Genomic DNA, 10000 nt, shown 5'->3' on the forward strand with positions numbered 1-10000 from the left:
TCCACTCCAACCTTGTCCGACTTTGAGGCACCAGGCTCGGCCACCCTCCGAGCCTTTTCACTCCCTCTCCTGTTATGGTGCCTCCCTATTAACCTCTAGGTGGTTGCGCTCGTGACATCAAAAAGACCACTTTTTGAGGAGCAGTCACACTCGGAAAAAATTTCTTTCGTCAGGCAAAAGAACCAGAGTTCTCCGCGGCCATCCACTCCAACCTTGTCCGACTTTGAGGCACCAGGCTCGGCCACCCTCCGAGCCTTTTCACTCCCTCTCCTGTTATGGTGCCTCCCTATTAACCTCTAGGTGGTTGCGCTCGTGACATCAAAAAGACCACTTTTTGCAGAGCAGTCACACTCGGAAAAAATTTCTTTCGTCAGGCAAAAGAACCAGAGTTTTCAGCGGTCATCCACTCCAACCTTGTCCGATTTTGAGGCACCAGGCTCGGCCACCCTCCGAGCCTTTTCCTTCCCTCTCCTGTTATGGTGCCTCCCTATTAACCTCTAGGTGGTTGCGCTCGTGACATCAAAAAGACCACTTTTTGCAGAGCAGTCACACTCGGAAAAAATTTCTTTCGTCAGGCAAAAGAACCAGAGTTTTCAGCGGCCATCCACTCCAACCTTGTCCGATTTTGAGGCACCAGGCTCGGCCACCCTCCGAGCCTTTTCACTCCCTCTCCTGTTATGGTGCCTCCCTATTAACCTCTAGGTGGTTGCGCTCGTGACATCAAAAAGACCACTTTTTGCAGAGCAGTCACACTCGGAAAAAATTTCTTTCGTCTGGCAAAAGAACCAGAGTGTTCAGCGGTCATCCACTCCAACCTTGTCCGATTTTGAGGCACCAGGCTCGGCCACCCTCCGAGCCTTTTCACTCCCTCTCCTGTTATGGTGCCTCCCTATTAACCTCTAGGTGGTTGCGCTCGTGACATCAAAAAGACCACTTTTTGCAGAGCAGTCACACTCGGAAAAAATTTCTTTCGTCTGGCAAAAGAACCAGAGTTTTCAGCGGTCATCCACTCCAACCTTGTCCGACTTTGAGGCACCAGGCTCGGCCACCCTCCGAGCCTTTTCACTCCCTCTCCTGTTATGGTGCCTCCCTATTAACCTCTAGGTGGTTGCGCTCGTGACATCAAAAAGACCACTTTTTGCAGAGCAGTCACACTCGGGAAAAATTTCTTTCGTCTGGCAAAAGAACCAGAGTTTTCAGCGGTCATCCACTCCAACCTTGTCCGATTTTGAGGCACCAGGCTCGGCCACCCTCCGAGCCTTTTCACTCCCTCTCCTGTTATGGTGCCTCCCTATTAACCTCTAGGTGGTTGCGCTCGTGACATCAAAAAGACCACTTTTTTCAGAGCAGTCACACTCGGAAAAAATTTCTTTCGTCTGGCAAAAGAACCAGAGTTTTCAGCGGTCATCCACTCCAACCTTGTCCGATTTTGAGGCACCAGGCTCGGCCACCCTCCGAGCCTTTTCACTCCCTCTCCTGTTATGGTGCCTCCCTATTAACCTCTAGGTGGTTGCGCTCGTGACATCAAAAAGACCACTTTTTGCAGAGCAGTCACACTCGGGAAAAATTTCTTTCGTCTGGCAAAAGAACCAGAGTTTTCAGCGGTCATCCACTCCAACCTTGTCCGATTTTGAGGCACCAGGCTCGGCCACCCTCCGAGCCTTTTCACTCCCTCTCCTGTTATGGTGCCTCCCTATTAACCTCTAGGTGGTTGCGCTCGTGACATCAAAAAGACCACTTTTTTCAGAGCAGTCACACTCGGAAAAAATTTCTTTCGTCTGGCAAAAGAACCAGAGTTTTCAGCGGTCATCCACTCCAACCTTGTCCGATTTTGAGGCACCAGGCTCGGCCACCCTCCGAGCCTTTTCACTCCCTCTCCTGTTATGGTGCCTCCCTATTAACCTCTAGGTGGTTGCGCTCGTGACATCAAAAAGACCACTTTTTTCAGAGCAGTCACACTCGGGAAAAATTTCTTTCGTCTGGCAAAAGAACCAGAGTTATCAGCGGTCATCCACTCCAACCTTGTCCGATTTTGAGGCACCAGGCTCGGCCACCGTCCGAGCCTTTTCACTCCCTCTCCTGTTATGGTGCCTCCCTATTAACCTCTAGGTGGTTGCGCTCGTGACATCAAAAAGACCACTTTTTTCAGAGCAGTCACACTCGGGAAAAATTTCTTTCGTCTGGCAAAAGAACCAGAGTTATCAGCGGTCATCCACTCCAACCTTGTCCGACGTTGAGGCACCGATGTCGGCCAAGTTCTGAGCGTTCCACCGCCGAATGCCACTGGTCCTCAACACAGCGGACTTCCAATCCAACCTTGTCCGACTTTGAGGCACCGAAGTCGGCCTCAGCCCGAGCCTTCCCCCGCCGACCTCACTGGAGCCCGCCATCCAGGGACCGGCGGAGGTCGCCCGCATGACCACGGCAAAGTGTCTCAAAGTCGGGCACGACCGCTCGAGTCACCCGCCAACCCGGTCCGGGGCACCTCCAGGGACCGGCGGAGGTCGCCCGCATGACCGCGGCAAAGTGTCTCAAAGTCGGGCATGACCGCTTGAGTCACCCGCCAACCCGGTCCGGGGCACCTCCAGGGACCGGCGGAGGACGCCCGCATGACCGCGACAAAGTGTCTCAAAGTCGGGCACGACCGCTCGAGTCACCCGCCAACCCGGTCCGGGGCACCTCCAGGGACCGGCGGAGGACGCCCGCATGACCGCGACAAAGTGTCTCAAAGTCGGGCACGACCGCTCGAGTCACCCGCCAACCCGGTCCGGGGCACCTCCAGGGACCGGCGGAGGACGCCCGCATGACCGCGACAAAGTGTCTCAAAGTCGGGCACGACCGCTCGAGTCACCCGCCAACCCGGTCCGGGGCACCTCCAGGGACCGGCGGAGGATGCCCGCATGACCGCGACAAAGTGTCTCAAAGTCGGGCACGACCGCTCGAGTCACCCGCCAACCCGGTCCGGGACACCTCCAGGGACCGGCGGAGGACGCCCGCATGACCGCGACAAAGTGTCTCAAAGTCGGGCATGACCGTTCGAGTCACCCGCCAACCCGGTCCGGGGCACCTCCAGGGACCGGCGGAGGAGGCCCGCATGACCGCGACAAAGTGTCTCAAAGTCGGGCATGACCGCTCGAGTCACCCGCCAACCCGGTCCGGGGCACCTCCAGGGACCGGCGGAGGACGCCCGCATGACCGCGACAAAGTGTCTCAAAGTCGGGCATGACCGTTCGAGTCACCCGCCAACCCAGTCCGGGGCACCTCCAGGGACCGGCGGAGGAGGCCCGCATGACCGCGACAAAGTGTCTCAAAGTCGGGCATGACCGCTCGAGTCACCCGCCAACCCGGTCCGGGGCACCTCCGGGGACCGGCGGAGGACGCCCGCATGACCGCGACAAAGTGTCTCAAAGTCGGGCACGACCGCTCGAGTCACCCGCCAACCCGGTCCGGGGCACCTCCAGGGACCGGCGGAGGACGCCCGCATGACCGCGACAAAGTGTCTCAAAGTCGGGCACGACCGCTCGAGTCACCCGCCACCCCGGTCCGGGGCACCTCCAGGGACCGGCGGAGGACGCCCGCATGACCGCGACAAAGTGTCTCAAAGTCGGGCATGACCGCTCGAGTCACCCGCCAACCCGGTCCGGGGCACCTCCGGGGACCGGCGGAGGACGCCCGCATGACCGCGACAAAGTGTCTCAAAGTCGGGCAGGACCGCTCGAGTCACCCGCCAACCCGGTCCGGGGCACCTCCGGGGAGCAGTGGAGGTCGCTCGCATGACCGCGACAAAGTGTCTCAAAGTCGGGCACGACCGCTCGAGTCACCCGCCACCCCGGTCCGGGGCACCTCCAGGGACCGGCGGAGGACGCCCGCATGACCGCGACAAAGTGTCTCAAAGTCGGGCATGACCGCTCGAGTCACCCGCCAACCCGGTCCGGGGCACCTCCGGGGACCGGCGGAGGACGCCCGCATGACCGCGACAAAGTGTCTCAAAGTCGGGCAGGACCGCTCGAGTCACCCGCCAACCCGGTCCGGGGCACCTCCGGGGAGCAGTGGAGGTCGCTCGCATGACCGCGACAAAGTGTCTCAAAGTCGGGCATGACCGCTCGAGTCGCCCGCCATCCCGGTCCGGAGCTCAACACTTTGTCGTTTTTTCCACTCCCTCCCCATTAACCTCTAGGTGGTTGCGCTCGTGACATCAAAAAGACCACTTTTTGCAGAGCAGTCACACTCGGAAAAAATTCGTTTCGTCTGGCAAAAGAACCAGAGTTCTCAGCGGGCTTCCAGTCCAACCTTGTCCGATTTTGAGGCACCAGGCTCGGCCACAGTCCGAGCCCATTCACTCCCTCCCCTGTTGTACTCGCTCCCTATTAACCTCTAGGTGGTTGCGCTCGTGACATCAAAAAGACCACTTTTTGAGGAGCAGTCACACTTAGGAAAAATCCGTTTGCGCTCACACCATCCCTCCCCATTAACCTCTAGGTGGTTGCGCTCGTGACATCAAAAAGACCACTTTTTGAGGAGCAGTCACACTTAGGAAAAATCCGTTTGCGCTCACACCATCCCTCCCCATTAACCTCTAGGTGGTTGCGCTCGTGACATCAAAAAGACCACTTTTTGAGGAGCAGTCAGACACCGAGGTTTTCTGGATTTATGTCCGTTTTCCTGGTTCTCTGACTCGGGCACCTTGTGACCGACATCCCCCCCTTCCCTGGTTCTATTTTGCCGATACTTTGGTGAGTTTTCTACCCGCAAACCAAGCCCCCCAAGCCCGCCGCCTGGTGGGGGAGCATGCCGCCTGGCCCGGTTCTATTTTAGGTCACTTTGGTGAGTTTTCTACCCGCAAACCAAGCCCCCCAAGCCCGCCGCCTGGTGGGGGAAGAGGCCCCCTGGTCCCGGTTCTATTTTAGGACACTTTGGTGAGTTTTCTACCCGCAAACCAAGCCCCCCAAGCCCGCCGCCTGGTGGGGGAAGATGCCCCCTGGTCCCGGTTCTATTTTAGGACACTTTGGTGAGTTTTCTACCCGCAAACCAAGCCCCCCAAGCCCGCCGCCTGGTGGGGGAACATGCCCCCTGGTCCCGGTTCTATTTTAGGACACTTTGGTGAGTTTTCTACCCGCAAACCAAGCCCCCCAAGCCCGCCGCCTGGTGGGGGAACATGCCGCCTAGCCCGGTTCTATTTTAGGTCACTTTGGTGAGTTTTCTACCCGCAAACCAAGCCCCCCAAGCCCGCCGCCTGGTGGGGGAAGAGGCCCCCTGGTCCCGGTTCTATTTTAGGACACTTTGGTGAGTTTTCTACCCGCAAACCAAGCCCCCCAAGCCCGCCGCCTGGTGGGGGAACATGCCCCCTGGTCCTGGTTCTATTTTAGGACACTTTGGTGAGTTTTCTACCCGCAAACCAAGCCCCCCAAGCCCGCCGCCTGGTGGGGGAACATGCCCCCTGGTCCCGGTTCTATTTTAGGACACTTTGGTGAGTTTTCTACCCGGAAACCAAGCCCCCCAAGCCCGCCACCTGGTGGGGGAAGAGGCCCCCTGGTCCCGGTTCTATTTTAGGACACTTTGGTGAGTTTTCTACCCACACTGCAGGTCCCCAAATGCCGCCATCTGGTGGGGGAACATGCCGCCTGCACCGGTTCTATTTTAAGTCACTTTGGTGAGTTTTCTGCCCACACTACGGGTCCCCAAATGCCGCCATCTGGTGGGGGAACATGCCGCCTGCACCGGTTCTATTTTAAGTCACTTTGGTGAGTTTTCTACCCACACTACGGGTCCCCAAATGCCGCCATCTGGTGGGGGAACATGCCGCCTGCACCGGTTCTATTTTAAGTCACTTTGGTGAGTTTTCTACCCACACTACGGGTCCCCAAATGCCGCCATCTGGTGGGGGAACATGCCGCCTGCACCGGTTCTATTTTAAGTCACTTTGGTGAGTTTTCTGCCCACACTACGGGTCCCCAAATGCCGCCATCTGGTGGGGGAACATGCCGCCTGCACCGGTTCTATTTTAAGTCACTTTGGTGAGTTTTCTACCCACACTACGGGTCCCCAAATGCCGCCATCTGGTGGGGGAACATGCCGCCTGCACCGGTTCTATTTTAAGTCACTTTGGTGAGTTTTCTACCCACACTACGGGTCCCCAAATGCCGCCATCTGGTGGGGGAACATGCCGCCTGCACCGGTTCTATTTTAAGTCACTTTGGTGAGTTTTCTGCCCACACTACGGGTCCCCAAATGCCGCCATCTGGTGGGGGAACATGCCGCCTGCACCGGTTCTATTTTAAGTCACTTTGGTGAGTTTTCTGCCCACACTACGGGTCCCCAAATGCCGCCGCCTGGTGGGGGAACTGCCGCCTAGTCCCGGTTCTATTTTAGGTCACTTTTCTCACTTTCTGACCCACAAATAATGCCCCAAATGCCGCCGCCTGGTGGGGGGAACTGCCGCCTAGTCCCGGTTCTATTTTAGGTCACTTTTCTCACTTTCTGACCCACAAATAATGCCCCAAATGCCGCCGCCTGGTGGGGGGAACTGCCGCCTAGTCCCGGTTCTATTTTAGGTCACTTTTCTCACTTTCTGACCCACAAATAATGCCCCAAATGCCGCCGCCTGGTGGGGGGAACTGCCGCCTAGTCCCGGTTCTATTTTAGGTCACTTTTCTCACTTTCTGACCCACAAATAATGCCCCAAATGCCGCCGCCTGGTGGGGGGAACTGCCGCCTAGTCCCGGTTCTATTTTAGGTCACTTTTCTCACTTTCTGACCCACAAATAATGCCCCAAATGCCGCCGCCTGGTGGGGGGAACTGCCGCCTAGTCCCGGTTCTATTTTAGGTCACTTTTCTCACTTTCTTACCCACAAATAATGCCCCAAATGCCGCCGCCTGGTGGGGGGAACTGCCGCCTAGTCCCGGTTCTATTTTAGGTCACTTTTCTCACTTTCTGACCCACAAATAATGCCCCAAATGCCGCCGCCTGGTGGGGGGAACTGCCGCCTAGTCCCGGTTCTATTTTAGGTCACTTTTCTCACTTTCTTACCCACAAATAATGCCCCAAATGCCGCCGCCTGGTGGGGGGAACTGCCGCCTAGTCCCGGTTCTATTTTAGGTCACTTTTCTCACTTTCTGACCCACAAATAATGCCCCAAATGCCGCCGCCTGGTGGGGGGAACTGCCGCCTAGTCCCGGTTCTATTTTAGGTCACTTTTCTCACTTTCTGACCCACAAATAATGCCCCAAATGCCGCCGCCTGGTGGGGGGAACTGCCGCCTAGTCCCGGTTCTATTTTAGGTCACTTTTCTCACTTTCTTACCCACAAATAATGCCCCAAATGCCGCCGCCTGGTGGGGGGAACTGCCGCCTAGTCCCGGTTCTATTTTAGGTCACTTTTCTCACTTTCTTACCCACAAATAATGCCCCAAATGCCGCCGCCTGGTGGGGGGAACTGCCGCCTAGTCCCGGTTCTATTTTAGGTCACTTTTCTCACTTTTCTACCCACAAATAATGGCAAAAAAAAATGCTTACAGCACCCAGTATTCCCAGGCGGTCTCCCATCCAAGTACTAACTGGGCCCGACCCTGCTTGGCTTCCGAGATCAGACGAGATCGGGCTCATTCAGGGTGGTGTGGCCGTAAGCGAGGGAAGCGCTTGTGAAATGCCCCAAAGTGTTGAAAATGTTCCCCAGGCCCCTGGTTCCCCATCCCCGCAGGAGGAGGCTCCCCAGGCCCCCTGGTTCCCCATCCCCGCAGGAGGAGGCTCCCCAAGCCCCCTGGTGCAGGAGGAGGCTCCCCAGGCCCCTGGTTCCCCATCCCCGCAGGAGGAGGCTCCCCAGGCCCCCTGGTTCCCCATCCCCGCAGGAGGAGGCTCCCCAGGCCCCATGGTTCCCCATCACCGCAGGAGGAGGCTCCCCAGGCCCCCTGGTTCCCCATCCCCGCAGGAGGAGGCTCCCCAGGCCCCCTGGTGCAGGAGGAGGCTCCCCAGGCCCCCTGGTTCCCCATCCCCGCAGGAGGAGGCTCCCCAGGCCCCCTGGTTCTCCATGCCCGCAGGAGGAGGCTCCCCAGGCCCCTGGTTCCCCATCCCCGCAGGAGGAGGCTCCCCAGGCCCCCTGGTTCTCCATGCCCGTAGGAGGAGGCTCCCCAGGCCCCCTGGTTCTCCATCCCCGCAGGAGGAGGCTCCCCAGGCCCCCTGGTTCTCCATCCCCGCAGGAGGAGGCTCCCCAGGCCCCCATGTTCTCCATGCCCGCAGGAGGAGGCTCCCCAGGCCCCTTGGTTCTCCATCCCCGCAGGAGTAGGCTCCCCAGGCGCCCTGGTTCTCCATCCCCGCAGGAGGAGGCTCCCCAGGCCCCCTGGTTCTCCATCCCCGCAGGAGGAGGCTCCCCAGGCCCCATGGTTCCCCATCACCGCAGGAGGAGGCTCCCCAGGCCCCCTGGTTCCCCATCCCCGCAGGAGGAGGCTCCCCAGGCCCCCTGGTTCTCCATCCCCGCAGGAGGAGGCTCCCCAGACCCCCATGTTCTCCATGCCCGCAGGAGGAGGCTCCCCAGGCCCCTTGGTTCTCCATCCCCGCAGGAGGAGGCTCCCCAGGCCCCTGGTTCTCCATCCCCGCAGGAGGAGGCTCCCCAGGCCCCCTGGTTCTCCATGCCCGCAGGAGGAGGCTCCCCAGGCCCCCTGGTTCTCCATGCCCGCAGGAGGAGGCTCCCCAGGCCCCCATGTTCTCCATGCCCGCAGGAGGAGGCTCCCCAGGCCCCTTGGTTCTCCATCCCCGCAGGAGGAGGCTCCCCAGGCCCCTGGTTCCCCATCCCCGCAGGAGGAGGCTCCCCAGGCCCCCTGGTTCTCCATGCCCGCAGGAGGAGGCTCCCCAGGCCCCCTGGTTCTCCATGCCCGCAGGAGGAGGCTCCCCAGGCCCCCTGGTTCTCCATCCCCGCAGGAGGAGGCTCCCCAGGCCCCTGGTTCTCCATGCCCGCAGGAGGAGGCTCCCCAGGCCCCCTGGTTCTCCATGACCGCAGGAGGAGGCTCCCCAGGCCCCCTGGTTCTCCATCCCCGCAGGAGGAGGCTCCCCAGGCCCCCTGGTTCCCCATCCCCGCAGGAGGAGGCTCCCCAGGCCCCCTGGTTCTCCATCCCCGCAGGAGGAGGCTCCCCAGGCCCCCTGGTTCCCCATCCCCGCAGGAGGAGGCTCCCCAGGCCCCCTGGTTCTCCATGCCCGCAGGAGGAGGCTCCCCAGGCCCCCTGGTTCCCCATCCCCGCAGGAGGAGGCTCCCCAGGCCCCCTGGTTCTCCATCCCCGCAGGAGGAGGCCCCCCAGGCCCCTGGTTCCCCATCCCCGCAGGAGGAGGCTCCCCAGGCCCCCTGGTTCTCCATGCCCGCAGGAGGAGGCTCCCCAGGCCCCTGGTTGGGAGAGGGGGAAAAAGAGCAAAGTGTTTAAAAATGCCCCAAAGTGTTGAAAATGTTCCCCAGGCCCCTGGTTCCCCATCCCCGCAGGAGGAGGCTCCCCAGGCCCCCTGGTTGGGAGAGGGGGAAAAAGACCAAAGTGTTTAAAAATGCCCCAAAGTGTTGAAAATGTTCCCCAGGCCCCTGGCTCCCCATCCCCTCAGGAGGAGGCTCCCCAGGCCCCCTGGTTGGGAGAGGGGGAAAAAGAGCAAAGTGTTTAAAAATGCCCCAAAGTGTTGAAAATGTTCCCCAGGCCCCTGGTTCCCCATCCCCGCAGGAGGAGGCTCCCAAGGCCCCCTGGTTGGGAGAGGGGGAAAAAGAGCAAAGTGTTTAAAAATGCCCCAAAGTGTTGAAAATGTTCCCCAGGCCCCTGGTTCCCCATCCCCGCAGGAGGAGGCTCCCCAGGCCCCCTGGTTGGGAGAGGGGGAAAAAGAGCAAAGTGTTTAAAAATGCCCCAAAGTGTTGAAAATGTTCCCCAGGCCCCTGGTTCCCCATCCCCGCAGGAGGAGGCTCCCAAGGCCCCCTGGTTGGGAGAGGGGGAAAAAGAGCAAAGTGTTTAAAAATGCCCCAAAGTGTTGAAAATGTTCCCC

General features: G+C 59.6%; 1 non-coding gene across 1 annotated transcript; it reads right to left on the minus strand.

The window, feature by feature from the left end:
- Positions 1 to 7506: 7506 nt before the first annotated feature.
- On the minus strand, positions 7507 to 7625 carry LOC148057771 (5S ribosomal RNA). The gene has a single exon (XR_015710423.1). It is a non-coding gene; the product is annotated as a 5S ribosomal RNA (ribosomal RNA).
- Positions 7626 to 10000: the final 2375 nt, after the last annotated feature.

Source organism: Callionymus lyra, unplaced genomic scaffold, assembly GCF_982586985.1.
Source record: "Callionymus lyra unplaced genomic scaffold, fCalLyr1.hap1.1 HAP1_SCAFFOLD_649, whole genome shotgun sequence".
NCBI classification, from domain to species: Eukaryota; Metazoa; Chordata; class Actinopteri; order Syngnathiformes; family Callionymidae; genus Callionymus; species Callionymus lyra.